We start from the raw sequence: 23,347 nt of genomic DNA, 5'->3' as shown, positions 1-23,347 counted from the left end.
GTCAGATTAAACCTATATACATATTATTTACAAACTATATACAATTTTATACATCTGCGGAAGGAATATTGTCATTAGAATAAATCCTAACCAATTAAACGACCACCATTGGCGATGGGATCTAGCTAATAGTAACCTACACTTCTGAATAACCAAGACCAGCTTGTTTGTCAAAAGTAAGATTTTATTTACTAAATTATGGTATTTCAAAATGTAATTTTATTTGCATTAAAGTAAGCATAGTTGAAAAGCTTCATGAGAAAAATACAATTTAGTAAGAAATTCAAAGTTTAAATAAGATTTTAGCAGTTTAGCATTTCTAAAGCCTAAGTCCCTAGCTAAGCTAAATAAATGGAAAATAAAGTAAAGTTCTTTGAGGATTCTTACGTGCTCCACGCAAAGTCCAGCAGCACTTCACCCTCATCGGAAAGTCAGAAAGCAGCAGCCAGCCCATCCCTAAGGGCATGACTTTTTATACCTTTCTATGCTAGCTAAACTAAGCGAAGGAAAGCTTTCAAAAATCCTCGAAGTCCCATTGGTTGAGAGTGACAAGTGACATGTCACCCACATTTCAAAAGTTCCATTAGGTCACGTTTCTTAAAGACCATTGTCTTTTCCGAATGCAACCAGGAGCTTCCTTGGTTTGCAACAATTGTAAATCAATATTCTCACAGTGTTCATTTCATTTCGGCGGGTGCCAAGTTAGAGCTGACAAAATTGTCCTTTATCACATTTCCGACCTTGGCCACGTCCGACAGAATGATGACAGCACATCAGTTTTTGCTTTGTGAATGCAGCTTTGACGAACACTTTTTTCAGAATGGGCTTCTCGTGACTTGTGCAGAAGTAAAATTCAGTTTTAGCAAACTCGAGCAAACTAGGCCCAAAAGCAGGCAACTTATGCTTTCTAGTAATAAACAAAAACAAGAAAAGTATTAATGTAAGAAATAATGTTGATTCTGTATCCACCCTAGGTTTACTAATTAATTAACCCTCCCAATTAGTCTAATGTTACCTAGCAAATGCAAACAAATAAAGCAGCGTTTATATCTACCAGTCTTCATTAATCCTTGAAACTTATGTGCACCTAGAATAGTAGAAATGACATCACATAGACAAGGAAAAGCAAAATAAGCACATGCTTCTTTTAAGTTTGCTGCAGTTAGTAATGACAAAAACGAAAACGACAAATTATTTTTATTATTTTGCACGAACAAAAAGATGCAACATTTATGCACGTTTATGAGCACACATGTTAGTCCCCCCATGTGTAAAGTTTAATCTAGGTTGTATTAACACGATACATTACAAATTATTAATATTATTATTCATGTTATGGAAATGTGACTTTGCGAGTTTAAACAAAATTTTGTTTTCTATCTCGCTCCATCAATGCCTGTTCTATCAAAATAAGACTTAGCCAATTTAGACAAAAATTGAACACCGTTATCACTAATGATTTGTGTAGGTAAGCCTTCTTCCATAAAAACCTTATCAATAAATTCTAAGACAGAAGTTGAGTCAACTTTGTCTACCACTGTAATACAAGGCCATCTAGAGAAAATGTCAATAATAGAGATGATAAATCTGTGACTATCCCCCACAGGTCCCATAATATCCATAGCAACAGTGTGCCAAGGGCCATCAGGAACTATTGGTAGACACATCTCAGGTTTTAACGTATTAAGGACTTTATCAGAATTGGAACAAACCACACAATCACGTACCATTCTCTCCGTCATGACATCAATACCAGGCCACCAGTACCACAACTTAATATTCTGCTTGGTTTTAACAATTCCACAGTGATCTTTGTGGCATAAACTTAAAATAGAGTCCCTTAAGGATACAGGAGGAATAGCTTTGTCGCCTCGAAAAATAGTATTGTCCAAGACAGTAAGTTCATTCCTAACTTCCCAAAAAGGTTTAAGGTCGGAAGACAATTTGTTTTTTTCTAGCCAACCTTCACGAATAGAAGAAACAACTGAGGTTAGCAGCTTATCTTTCACATACTCCTCTATCCAAACTTTTCTTTCGATGCAAAAAGGATTTTCATCATGGATAAGGGCCACTTGAAAAGAATCCCATTCATTTACTGTACACTCTTGTAAATCAGAGGGCATGCGTGATAAGAAATCCGCAATAACATTATTCTTCCCTGGAAAATATTCAATTTTAACGATAAAGTCTTGTAAACGCATAGTCATCCTAGCAATTCTAGCAGTAGCATTGTAAAGGCCTTCAGTGGAAAGCAATTTGGTTAGAGGTTTGTGATCAGTTCTAACTACACATCTCTTACCCCATATGAAACTACGAAAATGCTCTAATGACCAAACAACAGCAAGAGTTTCTTTTTCAATAACTGAGAATTTACTTTCAGGAACAGAAAGAGCTCTAGATGCAAAAGCAATAATGTGTTCTTTACCAGACTTGTCAATTTGCGAAAGAACACCTCCCAGACCTTTATTGCTTGCATCAACAGTAATAACAGAGTTGAGATCCACATCAAAAGGAGATAGAACTGGAGCATTAATGATGTCAGACTTAATTCTATTAAATTCATTCTCACAAAGAGCAGACCACTCAAATTTGACTTTACTTTTCAATAGTTGTCTAATGTTAAATACTTTACTAGAAAATCCTTTAACGAATTTAGAATAAAATTCAACCATACCAAGGAATGAACGAATATCATCCTTACTAGTCGGAGAAGGTGCATCTTTGATAGCATCCACTAGTTTGGGTTTGGTTGAAACACCATCAGAACATAAAACATGACCTAGATAAGTCACAGATTTCACCCCGAAGTGACATTTCGCAAATTCAATAGTTAACCCTTTCTCCTCCAGAATGGTAAGGACCTCTTCAAGAATAGAATTGTGTTCATCCTCATCCTTTCCATAAATTAATATGTCGTCCTGAAAAAATCTAATTTTGGGGTGTTTGCCAAAAAGTTGGTGCATTATGCGTTGGAAAATAGCCGCAGCAGAGGCTAAGCCGAAAGGCATCCTCTTGAATTTCAAAACAACCCATGGGTGTAATAAATGCTGTGAGGTGTTTACTGTCATTATCTAAGGAAATCTGATGGTAAGCAGCAGAGAGGTCTAAGGTTGAGAAAAGAGAGGCATCTTTAACTGAAGACAGCATTTCAGAAATCTTAGGTAATGGAAATTTATCGACAATTATGTTCTCATTCAAATGGCGAAGATCTACACACAGGCGAATCTTGCCATTAGAACATCTGGCGATCACTACAGGAGAAATCCATTCAGAAGATTCTATTGCCTCAATTATGTCTTCTCTAACTAATTTCTCCAGTTCCTTTTCCACATCATTTCGTACTAAAATGGGAATATTTCTGGCTTTAAAAACTTTAGGTTTCGCATCACTCTTCAAAACAATGCGATGAGAAAATCCCTGAAAATTTCCAATCTTGCCACTGAAAACAGTGGGACATTTTTTTAACATGGAGGCACCAATCTTTTCACCATTATCAATTACTAAAACTGGCTCAGGACTATTAGGATTGAGAATGATGTCTAAGTCCCATTGGTCCTTCCATCCCAGAACAGAAGGGCCCCGTTTAGACACATATAACTTCCCTAAGGAATCTCTATCCTTAAATCTAAATCTTAAGGGTTTGAAACCAACAATCTCAATTTTTTCCCCCAAAAATCCTTCAGGAGAGATGTCAGAAGGATAAAACTCATTTCCTAAATGTTGTGCAAATTCCGAATTCCATACCTTCTCATTAACTATGGTATAAGGAGAACCGGAATCAGCATAGATATTAATTGGAACACCACCAATTAACATGTTACATATAGGTTTCTTGAGAATATTCCTCTTACAAGAGTCATTAATGTTGAAAATATAAACTTTCTCAAGTGGTTTCTGAATACAATCATCTTCCATGGAGCAATGAGTGACCTTTTTAATGCATTCATCCTCAACAGAACAATGTAGAACCTTCCTAACAATATCCTCATCTTCACTAGAAGAGGAATTGCAAATCACTTTAACTTTTTTATTCTTAGACCTATGACAGGCTCTAGAATAATGCCCAATTAGACCACAATTGGAACATTTTTACTTCATGGCTGGACACAATTTAAAATTAGCCAAATGTGAACTACTACCACATCTGAAGCATTTGAGTTTCTCAGAACTTTTGATCTCAGTAGGTTTAGATTTAACTTGGAATTTCTGCTTATAATTGGATTTGCCCTGAACTTTAGAAACAGTATGCTCTGAAACAACATTAGAATCGACAGATTTGTCATTAACTTTGATAGCTTTAGCACTACGGCCAGAAAGTTCAGCCTTTCTAACGATAGCTAAAACATCCTTAAGATCAGAATCGCCATTGATCCACAGTCTATCTTGGATTGAAGGATCAGAAGCATGCATCACCACTTGATCCCTTATAAATTGCTCTTGAAGGTGATCAAACTTACAGTCATCAGCTATCTTCTTCAGCTCAGAAACATAAACGTCTATAGTTTCACCAGGTTGCTGTTTCCTGCGGAAAAACTTATATCTGGTAATACCAATACACACCTTAGGGGAAAAGTGATTATCAAAATCCTTTAACACATCATCAAAAACATTAGATTCTCCACCACCAGTGCATTTTGACATTTCTTCATAGACTTTCAAACCACCAGCGCCAAGGGAATGTAATAATAACTTCTTTTTCCTTTCAGGTTTCATTTTCCCTTCTTCATCGATAGTATCAATAAAATTTAAAAAATAAGCTTTCCATTGAAGCCATTTCATGCAAGGTTCTGCGCCAGAAGGCCAAAATGCCTGAGGTGACTGGATGGTAAAATTTTGAGTAGCCATATATGTTGTATGGACCCAAAATTGTCAATGAAAATAAACTTTAAATGCAATGAGTAGTCAAAGTAATAAAAAAAAAAAAAACTGACTGTATAGGGCAGCTGGAACAGCAATAAACGATGAAGGATGGTAATAATCCGTGGAAAACTGAAGAACCATAAAGAGGAGGGCGGATTATTGTTTAAATAAGAAGCGCCGTTAAAATTAGCCCAAACATCACAGCTGATCGAAATTTCTAAAGCTGAATGCGGTGGAGTTAACAGCGTTGCGCTGCGTTGCTATGGAGAATTTCAAAATGGTTTCCGGCGTCCTGCGTCATCACGCGACGTGCGTGACACATCACAAGGTAGGCGTCATGAAGAAGAAATCCGGCGTCATGAAGAAGAGTCAGGGCGTTCGTGAGGGAGTTGGGGCAGGAACGTTCATCACAGCAAGAATGGAGGCCCTCGAGGAGGATTCGAAACACGAGCGCTCGCTCGTTAAGGTAACCGCCCTCTAAGCTTTCGCCGGTAACCGCCTCCCAGGTTTCCGCAGTCAAAAGATGCACCAGTGAGTTAAGTTGGAAGTCTTGGGAACCAGACCCAGGGTGTTTAAAAAATTAATCCCTAAAGAAATGGTAGCGCAAGGGTCAGTGAAATTCCACAAAAACTTTACTCACGCGTAGCAGAGGCAGGAAGCGCGTCCTTGGTGCTCACAAAACGGCAAGGAGGTATTAAACACGGCGTCTTGGTGATCACAAAACGGTAAATGAGGTATTAAACACGGCGTCTTGGTGCTCGTAAAACGGCAAAGGAGTATTACAGGAGCGTCAGGAAAGTCACTTCCACACGAGGGTTTTCCTTGAGGATAGCTCGAAAATTGAAAATTCTTAGAGTTGAATTAATCAGGGTTCGGGGGTTTCCTGGTGCTTCCTGGACCTCGTCGCCAAAATTGTAGTGTAGAGTCCACACAGAGAGGTATGAATAAAGAAGATTTATTGTAGGAAAAGCACAGGAGCAAGGTAGGGAACAACCTACACAGGACTTCTTCCCCAGCAACTGTCAGCACAGAGACTGGAGAAGAATCCTGTGACAACAGAGAATGTTACAGAGGTATAATTCTAAATAAAACATTAAAGGGCCAACACGACAAATATCGACTCTCTTATCAACCAGCCGGACTGCAACAATGGTATCTAAGATAATCGAACAAGAAAACGGAATAGATAAGGTGGAAGCGGTTAAAAACGAAGAAGGAGGCAAAGGGGCAGAGAGCTCCTGTTCAATTAACATCCAGGAAGGCATTAGAGCAGGAACCAAAGAAAACCAAAGTGCTCCTTGAGAAGCTAAGAAAGCAGTTTGGTATTTCTCCCAATCCGGAAAGTTACAACCCCCCATATCGTAAGGCTTTCTCAAAAACTTGTAAGCAATTCTAGCTCTCTTGTCATTCCAGAGAAATTTGGAGGTAATGATATCCAACTCATGAAAAAAAGAAGAGGATAATTTCACCGGGAGCATAGATGATACAAAATTAATGATAGGTGTTATCATCATTTTCAAAGTTTGTAGCCGACCCCACCAAGAAATATGTTTCGGAGACCAGGTGTCTAAAAGACGACGTACTTTGGTTATAGTCTGGGCTTCATTATACGCGACAGTATCATAAAGGGTGCCACAAAACCAAATCCCTCAATATTTAAGCTGTTTAGATTGCCACTTAAAACCTGCAGAACCCAGGTGCGCTGGGAAACAATAAGCATTCAAGGGGAACATCTCTGTTTTGTCTCTATTAAGGGTATAACCAGAAACCTTAGAAAAGAGAGTGATGGTATCAGTAATGGCGGGAATGGCCAATACTATATCTTCAGAGAAGATAAGAACATCGTCCGCATAAGCAGCTGTCTTCATAGAATGGGAACCAAATTTAAAACCTTTAATGTCTGGGTGGAGATCAATCAATCGGAGGAGCGGGTCGATAGACAGTAAAAACAAAAGCGGGGATAAAGGACAGCCTTGTCTGGTGCCTTGTCAAAGGTTAAAGAAAGACGACGTAGCCCCATTTACTCTAATGTTGGCTCTAGGTTGCGCATAAAGGGACATAACCATATGAACAAAAGAGTCCCCAAGGTTATGCGCCAGTAGAACAGCATGTAGAAAAGGCCAAGAGACCTTGTCAAAGGCCTTTTCGGCATCAAGGGCCAAAGCTGCAGCTGGAAGAGTAGAACGCTTAGCCGAACCCAGAATATGGCAGAAGGTACGAATGTTGTCCCTGGCAAGTCTACCCTTGACAAACCCCGTCTGAGACGGGTGAACAAGCTTAGGGATATAAGACTCCAAGCGCCTGGCCAAAATCTTGGCAAAAATCTTAGCCTCCATATTAAGAAGGGAAATAGGGCGGAAATTCTTGGGATCAGAATGATCCTTACCCTCTTTTGGAATTACCACAATAGTGGCGTCAGCTGCCGAACCCGAAACCGACCCCCCTTGAATAAAGGCCTCAAAAACCGACTTAAGGCGAGGAACAACAGAAGGAAGAAAGGTCTTATAAAACAAAATGGGGAAACCGTCAGGACCGGGAGCTTTCCCAGACCGGGTAGCTTTAATTGCAGCAATAATCTCCTCAGAAGTAATCGAGCCACCCAATTTGCTACTATCCTCCACCGAGACAGATTGTATAGGAAGTGTCTTCAAAAATTCTTGACATTGGGAAAAAGATGCCTGATTAGTGGGAGTATAGAGCTTACTGTAAAAATCTCGGAATACATCGAGAATCTCTGTGGTTTGAAATTTTTTGATACCAGAGCTATCATTGATAAAGGAGATCTGAGATGATTGAAAAGAAGATTCCTGAAACTTCAGCGTAGCTGCCAAATTTTACCTGCTTGGTTTTTTAAAAGTAGGCGTTTGGATTTCTGAGCTTGTACCCCTATATGAGCTCTTTTGGTAACAATAGTATTGTAGGAATACTTTAAATTCTTAATGGTCAGTAAGCATTTGGTGTCCTTAGAATTGCGATATAGAGACTCCTGCTTTTTGATTTCATCCGCTAAATCAGCAAGTTCCTTTTTGATGGCAGCATTTCTGCTCGCCATACGCTTAATAATGTGACCACGAAGAGTGCATTTAAAAGCATCCCACAAGACTATTGGAGAAGAAACGGAGCCGTCATTATCAGTGAAAAAAGTATCAATCTCTTTGGAAATGGCCAAAATTTGAGACTCATTATGCAAAAGCTCGGTATTTAATTTCCAAGAACGAGGACGCGATTTAGAAGCAAAAGACAGAAGAGTAAAGGAAACAGCAGCGTGATCAGAGACAAGAATAGGATGAATGTACGGGGAAGAGGAAGACTGCACAAGAGACAAATGGACCAAAAGATAGTCAATCCGAGAGAAACTAGAATGGGGAGAGGAAAAAAAGGAAAAGTCACTACCTGTAGGATTATGAAGACGCCAAATATCTTGGAGATGAGTCAAGGAACACATATTTGTCATTTGCTTATGAGCTTTAGGGGGACTGAAGTTAAATGCAGAACTTCTATCTAACAGGGGATCCATTGGTAAATTAAAATCTCCACCCACAATTAGATTACCCTTATGCGGAGTATCAGCTAATGTTTTAGTAATGGCTTGCCAAAATGAGGGGTCATCAATGTTTGGAGCATAGATATTCATAACATATAGATCATCCGTACCATTAGAAAACTTGGATAGTAACCATCTGCCCTCCGAATCATGTTCAGTAGAGATCACGGATAAACCAGAATTCTTAGAAATTAACGTTATCACACCATTCTTTTTGCCCAAGGCCTCCGAGCAAGCAACGTCAAGAACCCAATCCTTCTTCAAAAACAAGGCCTCCTTGGAGGATACTTTTGTTTCTTGTAAGAGTACTAAATCTGAAGATAAGGATTTACAGTTATCTAGAATTTTTGATCTTTTCACCGGATGATTCAATCCTCTAACATACATTAAGGGACAACACATTCAAGCCCGGCATATTTCTACCAGAAAAGATTAATCATAATACGTAGATAACAAAAAAGAGAAACGAACGACAAGAGAAGACCACCAGCGCCGTATCACAAACAAAACAGAAGGAGAACCCCAACAAGAAATTCGTGATGAGAAGAAAGAAGAGAAAAAGGAGAAAAGTGAAAGAAGTATTTGAAAAGAGAAAGAAAAGCATAGAGGAAAATAAAAGAAGAAGAGACTCGCTAGGGTAGGTCCAGAAGGGACCAAACTCATACCAGGGGGAATGTGGGAAGGGAAAACAGAGGACCGTCAGGAAGATTAGTCGATAAAATTGTAGATCCCAGACTGGAGAAAAGGAAGAAACAAGCAAGGCATCCAAAAGCGAGAAAATTAGGCATTCAATATAAGGCATATCAAAGAACAAGCTGATAAATAGAAGTGAAAATGAACTAGAAGAAACTTATCTAAGAGTCAAATAAACCAATGGAGATAAATACAAAATCCATACAAAGAACAGAGAAATAAGCATTAAATGCATAAAGTTTTGAGAACCACAAGCTAGCAAATATAAAAATGGAGGGGATGGAGTACATGGTAAACAATGCTAGCAATAACTGTGAAAATTGCAATAAACGGCTAATATATTAACAGGCAATAACATATATGAGCAAGAATAAAATCTGCAACTTTAAAAAAGAAAAACAATACGGAAATAGAAACAGAACAGAACCAATTGACAGGAAGAAATCACTAAGAAAGGAGCCATAAAGTAAAACAATACAACCAGATATAAAAGAGGCAAACGAAAGGAGTGAGCACAAAGAGATAAATCTGACAAGAGCGGAACGCTCGGCTGACAAAAACAAGCAACGAAGCATACACCATAAAAGGAAGAAACAAATATCGGAGAATATGAGAGGCAGAAACAAGGAGCCAGAGACCACCAACAACAAGGAAGGTTACCAAAAAAGATGGAATAAAACGTACAAAACAGCGGATACGTCAAACAAAGAGCATAAGTTGTTCCAAAAGAGGAAACCAAGCGGAGAGTAACAATCACGAGTCAACATGACAGCTGACAAGTTACGGACAACTCAGCTGGAAAACGAATATCGAATCGATGAACAACATATGAAGAGAAAAAAACAGCGACACATGTCAAACACCAAGACGCAGTAGACCACGTGAGGCAATAAAGACCGAAAGTTAAGACCCAGAGGGCCAGGAGCTGGAGAAGAGTCCAGCTGTATCGGATAATATGAGAGGCAGAAACAAGGAACCAGAAGCCAGCAACATCAAGGAAGGTTGTCAAAAAAGACAAAAGAAAACGTACAAACAGCGGATACGTCAAACATGAAGAACATAAGTTGTTCCAAAAGAGGAAACCAGGCGGATAAATAACAGGAACGAGTCAACATGACAGCTGACAAGTTACGGACAAATCAGCTGTAAAACGAAAACAATCAACGAGCAACATATGAAGCGAAAAAACAGCAACACATGCCAAACAGGAAGACGCACGAACCCACGTGAGTCAACAAAGACAGAAAATCAAGACCCAGAGGGCCCAGGAGCTGGAGAAGAATCCATCTGTGATTCAGATTGGTTATCCAGGAAAAAGGAAAGGTCAGCAGGTTCATCAAAAATCCGGTAACGTCCCTTGAAAGTTATGCGAAACTTGGAAGGACCAGCAAAGGAAAAGGGGATATTCATGTCTAACAGACGTTTTCGCAAATTGAGAAATCCTTTCCTGCGGATGACAGTGTCTCTGGCAAAATCGTGGAAGATAGCAATCCGATGACCTTCCCAGGACACCACCTTAACTTTCCTCATGTGAGCCAGAATCTGTTCCGAGTGCTGATGACGCAACGGTTTAAAGATGACTGGCCTCGGATAGGTGGAGGATTTGGGTTTGAACGTAGGTACTCGATGAGCTCTCTCAATTTCAAAATCTCTCTGAAAGGAGATCTGTAGGGTAGAAGGAAGCCACTTGGATAGGAAGTCAATCATTGAGGAGGCTGACTTCTCTGCATCTTCAGGAAGACCACAAATACGCAGGTTACTCCTCCGATTACGGTCCTCCTGCTCGGTAAGGTCTCTGCGCAAAGCCACCATCGAACGTTCCATCTGTTGAAGAGATTTCGAGTGCTGGTGTGTAGTATCCTCGACCCCACCGATACGGGATTCAGCATTCGTAACCCTGACAGATAAGGCTTTAAAGTCATTTCTGATAGCAGCCACCTCTACTTGCAAGAGGTCGGTATTAGTCTTAGTAGACTGCGCAATATCATGAACAACATTTAAGCGCGCCAAAATAGCCTCCAAAGTAGTATTAGTATCTTTCTGAGAAGACTCAGGAATGGGGGACTGTTGCTTAGATCTTTTTAAGGTCCCTTTAGAGTCTTTAGCAGTGGGAGAAGGCCACATGGTGTCCGCCATAAGAGCAAAGCACAATAGACCGCTCCAAAAAGTGACCACAATAAATATGTGACGTGAGATAAATAGTAAGGAGCAAAAAAATGGCAAAAAAAGAAAAGAATACCTCACTAAATGTCACTGGTATGAAGCTTCTGATACTCAAAGTAAGTCCATGACGTCAGCTCACAGAATGGAGAACAGGAGCACTTGAGGGGAAAGAAGAAGCATGAAAACACCCCCAGAGCGCGGAAAAAAACACCTGTCAGAATATGAAGTAACCTAGAAATCAGGTAACTCAGCACAAAACCTCAGGTAAAGCAAGGAAGTCCCATGAGCGAGTAAAGGGAGGTGAACACTGGTAGCCAAAGAGCCACACAAGGCAGTAATGACATATTGCGCCAGTATGCAGGAAAAGGGCTCCAGAGGACCACCAATATATGAAAATAGCAATTGTCACCTCAGGCCATCCTGTCACACTCGCTGCGCTCTAGTACATTGCTCCAGTGTCAAAGAAACGAGCGATGCCACCACAGAAACAAAATGGCGGCCGCTCACAGAAATGCCGGTACCAAGGTTCCAGACAAGAAGAAGGACAGTTCCTGTTGTTGTCCGCTGATACAGCTTAAAGGAAAACACTCACGGCACCTTCCGACACCTCATGCTGGCTTTTGAAGAAAAACAGCCTCGAGCGGGATCCTCAAATCGTCCCGACAGCCGCTGTCTCCCTGGAGCTCAAGCGCGACCCGCCATCTCGCAGCGGCGCGCAAGCCACGCCCCCACTGCATTTGTATTTTGAGGAACCAGAAGTGGTCAGGCCAACCTCTCTAAAAGATGCGACTCCACTAGTTATAAGGAATATGTACATGCTACAGCGGAAGATGTACGTCTGAAACATATTCCTATTTGAATCCATGTTGATGCCTCACAAGCAAAATTGACACATTTATTTACGTTTGAAATGTCCTTTATCTACATTGGGCTTTTAAATACATCCTTAGATTAAAAAAAAGATGAGAGTGATGTTAAAAACATAAGAGGAATGTAATTTCCCCATTTACTTTCATAGAAGTTCAGTGAGTTTGTACTGTAAGACAACAAAAATAAAGCATTTTATTGCTTAAAAAATTATGAGTCTTGTGCCTTAATCGGGAGTGGTATTTTTATGAAAGCAAATGAATTTTAAACCACAGAAAACCACCCCTGATTTTTTTAAATAACTTTTCAAATTCAGGATAATCAACACAATATTTCTAAACTCTTGTAATTGACTTCTGTTCTGCGAGGGCGATAGTTTTCGTGATTGTATAGAATGTGATGATTTTATGGGCACAATAGGCAGTATTTACACCCAGTTTACCTGCTGTTCATTGTATTATCGACCTCAACGGGGAATGGCCGAGCAGACTCTGCAGGGGTGTGCGAAAACTACTCTTGTAACTTCACTTCAAAGCGCTTTTTCTGATTGGTTAGCTCATCCTGTGTATCCAGCAGGGACCAATGACTCTGCGCTATTGTCATTCTGTACACCGTCTGGCTAGAAAGAGCCACTCACAGGGCAATATTCAGTGGACTATTACTGTGTTTTTCACTGGGTCAAAGTGAATTTCAGAAATAGATGACACTTTTAACCCGAGCCTATGCTGGGGTTTTGTCCTTTCAGGTGCTCTTATTAGACATCACTCACATATTATTTAACAGGCGGCGGCCTCTAACAGTAGTGTGGCATTAACAATGTATTTTTCATGGATCACATGAAAGCTTGTGGAAGAATTGTACTATAGTTTAAAAAGAAATGGTCAAAAATAAAACAGATGAAGCCATGAATTCGGCATTGTTCTTGAAAATGTGTGTCTGAACGACAATTAGACATTTAAACGGAGGTGGCTTGAGTGTAACAGAGAGACACAAGTAAGCGTGGCAGTGAAGAGCAAAAGCAGGAACGAAACTGTGGGCAAAAGGATGATAAAACACACAAAAGAGAGTCGATATCCAACATAGCAGAACAGGAGGAACTGTGCAAAGTTTTGCCTCTAACGAGGCAAAATATAATTTTGCCAGCTGGAGTGCTCCACATTAACAGACAAAAGACCAATAATTTGGCACCATTACTGCCTTACCATGCCTTGTCACCCATGGACTCTGACTTACTGGTCAGAGCTGGCAGAAGGGTGTTGGCGGGCACAGAGCAGGAGGTTTTATACTATAGGCACCAGGGAAAGAAGTCACTGGCTCTCCCAGCTCTCTGCTCTCCCTGTGGTAAATAAATAATTAATTACCGGATCTATTTTTGACTATAATCAATAAACAGGTAGCTCAATAAATAAGAGTCAAGATTCGAGGTAGCTGGAGTTGACAGGCTTTAATCAAGCATAAAGGACAGGAACAGGACAGCCTGTACGGGAATAGGATGGCAGCTGCCGGGGGCAGGAATAGGCTAGGCAATTGGGTAACTTTTAATAACAGTGCACAATATTTATAGTTAAACAAATACATTACATTCAATATAGTAGGCGTAGCAGTAGGCGTAGCAGTAGGCGGGGTTTGTAGCAGTCGCGAAAGATAAGGCATAAAGTGGGTGTAACAAGAGGCGTGTACAGGGCGTATACATAGACATGTGATGTAAACGTAACAGAATATGTCATAAATGGGGCGGAAACATGGAGGGGGCTACCTGAGCAGCTGGGACCTTTAACCTAGTGGTGCGCGCAAACTGACAATGACGTGTTACTAGGGAGAACTGGGGGCTATGACTTCTGCACTAGAAGAGGAGACTAAAGTCTGGAGTGTCAGAGTGACATGTACTCAGGCATATCTGGTATCTGGTGTTTATAGTACATGTTGATAGAATCCAAAAGTTATCAGGGCAAAGGCTAATAGACTTTAAGACTGGTGCATGCATTATTCTATATGTAGTGCGTGTGCGAGTAATATTCCATGAACATTAATACAGTATTTCTCTTACATGGAGACATAAAGGCTAGACCATGACGGAAACTATTGATGCGATTCAGTAGCTTAGGAATGCAGAGAAGGAGGGCTGGACTGATAACTAGAAACATAACATACTCTTGGCAGACTGAGAGGCAGAGCCAGGCCGAGCCGGGCACTGCGAGGCATGAAAGTAAGCTAAGGGTCAGGGATACAGGTGGGGGCTGTATCGCTCCTCGGAGAGGGTTCAGGAGACAGGAGCTGAATCTGAGTCCGGGCCCTTTTGAGGCCTAGAAACGGGGACAATTCAATGAATTAACGTGCACACTGTGAAATGTGGCAACGTAGTTTTACATAGGCCTGATATTCGTTATATTCACGAAGGCTGAAAACTGGCATACTAGAGATGGACACAACTGTAATTGCGTCTTTAATCGATCAGAGGGGAATACATGCATATCGATCATGCACATATGACATAACATGGGGAACACGTAGGCACATACAACATGGCAAAATTTACTTTTCCACATTCCCTCCTTGTGCCCTACGTTTCCATCAGGAAACATCTATATTCATGATACCATCTATCATTTCATATAGCATCATTTGCTCGTCTCGAATTGTCTTGGAACGGGATTTAGGACTAGGAATACAAGAGGTAGCACAAATGCCGCAAATCGCAGGGCCACATTGTATACAGAGGCAGCAACTGAATATGATCATTACTGCAATACCTAGGAATGACAATACTTTCCATCCCCAGGCAGATATAATACTCCAGAGCCAACCGGACCATGTCCAGGTGCCTGGATTCTGGTGTAACTGATGGGCAATTTTATGAAGTCTGGTTATAGCTGAATAAACAGACGGCGCGTTATTAGGAATGAAAATGCAGCAACTAGATCCGATGACTCTACATGCTCCTCCTCTATCGGCCAGTATGACGTCAAGAACGAGACGATTTTGGAGCACAACAAATCTCATAGCAGATTGCTCTTCGGTTAAGTTACCTAGAGCAGAAGTAGTCTCATTCACTACTGCTTCAAGGGTTCTGGTTAACCTACGTATTAACTTACTATTCTGGACAGGGCCTATAAAGAAGAAGAAACCTTTATTAAAGTCTTGATACTGTTCTAGAGTTGTTTCAGTTTGATCGACAATTGGGGACTCGATCTCCCTTCTATGTCTGACGTGTACTAGATGTGTGTTTCTGTGATAATCAGATGGGGCTAGAAAAACTGGTGGCAGTAAGAAGGCAATATAACATGTTCCATCCCAATCGAGGGGCAGACGAACATATGCGGTCTGACCACAAACAAAATAAGAATGACGTGAAGCTTTGAAAATAGATTTCCCACTGTCACTATACTCGACAATAGTAGTACAATCACTATGTCCTACATGTGCGGAACCATTCTTTCTGACACATAATTCGCCTTTAACTGGTAGTACTGAAATAGCAGGTAAGTCTGGAGTAGTATCAGACTGAACATTCAGGACCATAAAATTCGAAGAATAATTACCTAAATCATATACTTCATTTTCTAAATCTAACCCTGTTGTATGGGAGAGACCTTGCTTGTCTGGAAAACATGTTCTATTCAGAAGGGACATATCATTGGAGGATGACGTTAACGTGGACCATGCTCCACACGAACCATTATGTGAAAACGGATAAGGAAAGAGTGGCAGAACTCCCTTCGGTGTCTGGAAAGGGGGGAGTCGACCACACACCCAACAATTAGTGGCATTGCTGGTCTGATGTGAATAGTGTAACATTCCTATAAAGGTGTTATTGCGCATAGCAAGACGATAGGATAACTCGTGAGGAGGCAGATCACTGAATGTGTGCTCTACTGTAGCATTAGAAAACGTATTTACATGTGAACTTGGAAAACATAAATGTAATGCATAACTTGTGCAGGTAACCATCAAACTTAAAAACAATAAGAAACTTAGAAAAACGATACATCTTATAGAGTTTTGACTAACTCTCTCACTATGGGGGTCTATCTCATACATGTCAGATACCTGTCTAACCGTTTCACCCGAGAGGGACTTAGACAATTAAACTGGCTGACTTATTTTACTAGACCGGAGCTTTGATTTATACTCCTGTTGCGGAGTTTTCTCTAACAGGGGAGGCTTGGATTCAGAGTCAATTTTTAGGCAGTCCTTAGAAATGTTCTTGGCAAATGTTTTTATACGCAATCCATGGAATTTCTTGATGTGGGACAGGTGGACCCAGCCTTTTCTTCCTTCTAGCTTGGCCGCCGTCCTCGTGGTTAACAAGACTAGACGTGGCTCCTTCCAGCGGGGCTCCAGCGGGCTTGAACGATCAAAGTTCCTGACCAACACGAGGTCGCCTGGAATGACCTCATGCGGTTTCACTTCAGTATTGTCTGGGAATGCAGCGGCAACCTGTGAACGACAAGAGTGTAGGGCAGACATCAAGGAAGCTAGGTAATCTGTCAGCATATTACTGGAAACATCTGTAATACTGCGGGGTCTAGGTGTACCCCACATGTTTGGGGGGCGGCCGAATACGACCTCATAAGGGGACAGACCTGATCTGGAATGTGCTACCATTCGTATATAAAATAATGCAACTGGCAGGGCAACTAGCCAGTCTACACCTTTCTCTTTACATATTTTGGCAATGCGGATTTTCAGGGTTTGATTATGTCTCTCTACGAGACCGGCTGCTTCAGGATGGCGCACACAATGGAACTTCCACTGGTACCCTAACAAAAGGGAAACATGTTTCATTAACTCGGATGAGAATGGCTGGCCGTTATCAGAATACACGACCCTAGGGAGTCCATAGCGGGGAAAGAATTCACGAACCAACTGCTTGGCAGTGGTCGCGGCTGTATAATCTGGAACTGGATATGCTTCTGTCCACCTGGACAAAGCGCATACAACTACGAGGACATACTTGAAACCTCGACATCGCTCCATCTGAATATAATCCATCTGGAGGACTTCAAAAGGGTGGTCAGGAGGTTGGAATCCACCTTGTTCCACCGGGACACTTTTACCTGGATTGAACTGGCAACATATCATACAAGTACGGACTTTCTGCTTGGCTGCAGCTCGTAAGTGCTTGTTGAACCAAAGGTTCTGTATACTGTCTAACATAGCTTTTTCTCCTAGATGTGCTGGACTATGTGCGGTATTAATAATGACTTGAACCATAGAGTCGGGAAGAAACCATGTGGCTTTTCCCTTCGTCACCCATCCCTGATCTGTCTGGACCCCTCCTTGTTCGGACCATTTCTTGATTTCTTCGGGAGTAGCATGTAACTGTATGTCTATGACATCTTGTGTAGGGTCCTTAACTGTCATACAAGTAGTCTGTTCTGGAGTGAGTGTCTGTGTCGTGTTAACTGGAATGCCTGGTGTCTGAGCTGTAAGCTTGGCTGTTCGATCTGCTAGATCGTTACCTTGGGAAATGATGTCAGTAACTTTCGTATGTGCTTTGCACTTCATGATAGCGATAGCTGTCGGTAAATGTATTGCATCTAACAGAGCTTGAATGAGGAGACCATGCTGAATCTTGGTTCCATGAGAAGTCATGAAACCTCTCTCCTGCCAGAGCACTCCGAAGTCGTGTACAACTCCGAATGCGTAACGTGAATCTGTGTATATATTTACTTTCAGGTTCTTGGCAAGTATGCAGGCTTGGGTCAGAGCAACTAGCTCTGCTGCTTGAGCAGACAGGGTGTCAATACGGTGTGTTTCTATAACTTCGGTTTCAGTGGTCACTGCATACGCGGCTACTAGTTCTCCTGTACTAGTTCTCATACATGAACCATCCACATAAAGTGTCAGGTCGGGATTAGGTAATGCAATATCTGTCAGGTCTTGTCTTGGCTTGGTCATAGTGTTAACAACTTCCACACAGTCATGTGTGGCAGGATTTGAAGTAACTGACGGTAACAGTGTAGCAGGATTTAGAATGTTGCAGCGTCTGATTTCTATGTGTGGCTGGAACAGTGTCAGTTCATAACCTGTTAAACGTGCAATTGTCAAGTGCTGAGTCTGTGTTCGGTTTAAAAGAACTTCCACGGAATGTGGAACTTGTACTGTCAGGGAGTGTCCTAACACTATGGAATCACTTTGTCTGATTGCTAGAGCTGTGGCTGCAACTGACTTGAGGCACGCAGGCAGAGCCTGGGCTACTGGATCTAATGTGCTCGAAAAATAAGCACAGGGCTTGTACTGTCCTGCTTGATCTTGTGTGAGAACAGATAATGCAGTACCATCACGTTCTGTGACAAAAAGTGTAAAAGGCTTACTGTAGTTCGGTGTAGCTAGAACAGGTGCTTGACATAAGGCTTTCTTTAATTCATTAAAACTAAGTGTATGTTCAGATGTCCAAGGGAGGACAGTCGATACGGCTGCCTCCTGTGTCGTTAACTGTATCAGTGGCTTGGCTAGAAATGCATACTGAGGAATCCATTGTCTGCAGTAAGAAGTAAGGCCAATAAAAGCTCGTACCTCCTTCTGTGTCTTGGGCTGTGGAAGACTCGCTATTAACTGGATACGGTCTGGTGTCAACTGCCTACCCCACTTGGACAGTAAGTGGCCTAAGTAGATCACTTGCTGGACACAGAATTGTAATTTGGAAGGGGACACCTTGTGCCCCTGCTCGGCCAGAAAATACAGAACTGTAAGTGACGCATGCTCGCAGTCACGTTCAGAACGGGCTGTGATCAGTAGATCATCGACATACTGGAGCAGGGCAGTGTCAGTTGGCATGTGAATATTGTCTAGTTGTCTTTTAAGTGCTTGACTGTAAATACTAGGACTTTCTGTGAAACCTTGAGGAGCACGTGTGAATTTATAGCTCCTTCCATTTAAACAAAAACCGAAAAGGTACTGGCTGTCTGGATGAATGGGGACACTGAAAAATGCAGTCTTGAGGTCGATAACAGTGAAAAATGTAGCTTCAGAATCAATGGCTGTTAATAGGGATGAAATATCTGGGACTACTGGATACTGGGGTATGATACATTTATTAAGCTCTCGAAGGTCAATCACTAATCGATATACTGGAGGTGCATTTGGATCAGTACGTTTCATGACTGGAATGATAGGAGAATTACATACATTGGAGTCAGTTTCTACAACCACTCCTTGAGCAATAAGCTCGTCAATAATTTTGGATAAGGCTGCTACAGCCTCAGGTGGCAATCTGTACTGTCTGATTCGTGGCAAGACTATACCTTGCTTGAGGGTCACACGATGGGGTGTGATTTGCATAAAACCTACATCAGTTGGACCTTGCGCCCATAAATGCTGTGGTACATTTAGGAGTCTTGGATCAAAATCGCGTAATACATAGTGACCTTTAAAGTCTCTTAAAAACAATCGGATTCCTTCTGGGGAGCAGCAAATTACTGCACCTAATTCTTTCAATGTTTTGATGCCTAACAAATTTTCTGAACATGACTCCGTAAGTAACAAATCAGTAGTTCGGGACAATGGACCAACTTCTAGGGAAACTGGTTTTGAAATCTCGTTCACAATAGGCTTTCCTGAAAATCCAAGGGAAACATTTTTAGAGCCTGAGAGCGGAGCCCCTGGAACCTCGTCATGACTGATAGTAGTCCTACTTGCCCCTGTATCAATCAGAAACTTTCTGTCTTTCCCTAATACTTGACTGTGCACATAGGGACCCTCTTGATCTACAGGTATCTCGATGAGAGGCAAGCCTACCTCCCTCTCTAGGCTGTTTCATGAATACTGTTGATACTCTGGATACTCTGTCTGGGCATACTGGTACATCTGCTGTGTAACATGCTGTGTTGCAGCGATAGGCTGCGGTGCTGGAACTATCTGTTGTGCATTCTGTGGTGACTGAGAAGTCTGTGAAACTTGTTCTTGTCTAGGCGGACGTGGTCTTTCTTTAGTCTTACCAGTTGCTATGTTGTGTTTCAGAACTGCACACTCGTTTATAAAATGACCTGGCTGTTTACAGTAATTGCATGTCCCTTTAACGGGAGCTGCAGGATGACTGGCTTGATTCGGACCCCTCTTCTGACTGTCTTGTGGAACAGATTGTGCAACTAACACTTTCATTTTCGTGTCTTTCATACGTCTCCTCTCGTGTTCTTGCTCTTCCCTGATTCTATTCTGGTGATACTGGAGCATCTGGAGCATTTGTGACGGAGTATTAGCTTGCCAACTACTTTCGACTTTCAAAACTCGATTTTTAACTTGTGGACTTGAATTCTCGACTAGTTTGGTAACAAAAAGATGAGGGTACGACTCGCTACCTGTCTTCAGACCACTGTTAATAATAAAACATTTTTCAAATCTAGAATAAAAATCACTAGTGTCTTCATCCTGTTTCTGTTTGCATGCTGAGATTGCATCCCAATCTTCCTTTTTCGTGGCTAGTAACCTTGGCAAAACTTGTATCAATAACTCGGGCAATTCTTTACATTTGTCCCCAAGACCGGTACCTGGTACTCGTATTTTATCTTCAGCTTCTAGAGCTGTCCAATCAATCTTTTTCTCTCCCACCTCCCATTCTTTTTCCTTGAGTTTTTCATATACCCCTGCGGGCAACAGGACCTTTAGCATTTTAATGATATCAGGATATGTGTATTCTCCCATACGGAGCATGTCTTTTAATTCTCGATGGAACCCTGCTGGGTCTTTGTCGTGACAGGGAATTAATTTCTTCATCTCTAAGAGTTCCATCTTGGTGATAGGGGTGTAAACAAATACTCGTTGCATTTCACCCCCCGCTGTCCTAACTGGGTGTACTTCTCGTAACGGATGCTGTCTATCTATGTAAAATGATTTACTTTCTGGAGGTGAGACATGAACAAAATGCGGATTCAGAAACGTTCTATATTTGTGGCGCTGTTCTAGAATGACGCTAATTAAATCGGTACCTAAACCTTTCCATCTATACTGGAGTAACTCGTTCAGAACATCATGTAACGGACCTGGATCAGAATGCTGACCCTCATACAGTGTGATGAGGTGCTGGATCATATACATACCCACCAGTCGCTGCTCGGCTGGGGGCAGTTTCAGAAACATTTGTGCCACTATTTCGTCTGGAAAAGTGGTAGAATCAGTAGCCCATCGGACTGCTGATCGGGCTAGTTCTTGTTCATGCATGGTACTAAGTTCACTATAACCGATTCGTGATTTCAGAATGTGATCGGTAGCTTGAAATACTTGCTCAAGAGAACCTTGTTCTGGTGCTGGAAGATGAAAAACTTTCTTGTGTTCTAGACGTGAATGTCGGTCTGGAAATCTAGATTTACCTACATACGCTATTCTGGTGGGATTCTCGTCGTCTACCTCTTCGGTAGGAGAGTCGTCTTCTTTTTCGGACACTTGTGCTGCTTTGCGTTTCTCGTGTAACCTTATTATTTCTTTACGAATTTTCTTGTACATACTGTCTATACTACTGAGTGTCTTGTGTCTTCCCTCGGCTATATGATCACTCCACTTTGTCAGAACTCTCATTTCGATCGGATCTTTAGTCGGACAATCTTGTTCCCTTATTAAACAATTGATTAAAAATTTTAATAGCATGAGCTGAGTCTCAGCTTTCCTTAGAGACATGATTTCGCCAATACTTTCCGTGTCTTCTCCTGCACGGATGAAACGATATATTCTGTCTAGATCTTCTTTCATATTCGGTAGGGTGTCCAAATACTCGGTCACCCGTCTTACACGCAATGAATATATAACCATATTATCATCGCCTGGGACTGGATCATAACGGCATTCGGTGAGAGCTCGTCTGATATCTGCAACGGACTGATGTTTGGGCGTACGCTGTAACGCACGTTCATGTAACTCGACTAATGTTACACGTTTGTGTGGCGGCGGGGTACCAGGAGGACCTCCCCCCGGCCCCTAAACTGGAATCGTCGACCGATACTCTTCGTGCTGGCAGAGTGACCGATGTAGCGGGTACTTGTACTACGGGCTGGACCGGGGGTACCGTAACAGGTGCTGTAACAGGTGCCCCGGTGGCTGGAGGAACAGGAATTACATTATTTACAGGAGCTGGCGGAACAGGATTTGCATATTCTGGGACTGTGTCGTCCAAATAGGACGAGAGAAAAATATCAGCTGCGGTCGGTTTGTGACGTAGCTTAATCGGAACTAATGGCGGCGGAAAATTACATGGTGCTTCCGGGGTTGCTTTTGGCAAGCCCTCGGCAAGAAGAGGATAAATACCCTTAATGAGGGCATTTCTCTGTCTGTCTGACTGTTCGGCTTTAACTCGTTCACCTATTTCGATTAATTCCCTTTCTTGGGCTCTTTCTAAGGATTCTCTACTTAATTCTGATTTTCTGATTTCTTTTTCGGTTCTTTTATGAGATTCTTTGCGCCATAACTCGATGGCATCTTTCTGGGACTGTCTGGCTTTCTTTTTCCATAATGCTTCTTCTACTCGCATGATGCACTCGGCCTCCCATGTACCTGATACGGGCCATCTATATTTTTCCTCTAATTCTTTGGTGTACTCTACCCATAAGTCTAGATATAATATGGCACTTATGCCATGCTTATGATACATAAAATGACCTGGACTGTCCCTAGGCGGGACAGGAACTGCTTCCTCGAGCAGACCTTTTCTGGTTTTTAACTGACGTAACTTCGTGAACAGAGGCATAACTTAGACTGGAATCTGGACACAGTACAATACACGATAAACACAATAATAACTTAAGAAAACAAATCACTCATACCACGACATTGAAAACACATGAAATAACATTTAAAACAACAGTTCGGACAGAATATTACCTGGAATACTGAAATACAGAATACATGAATTTCTCGAGAACAGAACTTACTAGAACAGAAACTTACTAGAATGACTAGATGCACTGCTAAAACAGTACGAAACTTACCGGTCCCATAAAGAGACACGTCAGGACCCGCATCCACCTAGGTGGACACTTCGTGTTGGATCTGTGTACCCAAACCCACGGACCAGAGACAAATTAATTGACCCTGTCTAGATACTACCCCAGCAACGGTACTCACCGGGCAGCAAGAACGGAAGGCCTCGGACTGGACTGGACTGCTACGACGACGGACGGACGAACTTCGGACTTCAGTTACAGGTGGGCCTCTGGATACCTCGGACCTTGGACTCCCGGCTTGGGCTCTGGTCGGGACTCGCCGCGTTCCTCCACCGCCTCGTCTGGATGC

This window comes from Lissotriton helveticus, chromosome 8 (genome assembly GCF_964261635.1).
Source record: "Lissotriton helveticus chromosome 8, aLisHel1.1, whole genome shotgun sequence".
NCBI lineage: Eukaryota > Metazoa > Chordata > Amphibia > Caudata > Salamandridae > Lissotriton > Lissotriton helveticus.
Note: the sequence above shows the minus strand (reverse complement) of the source record.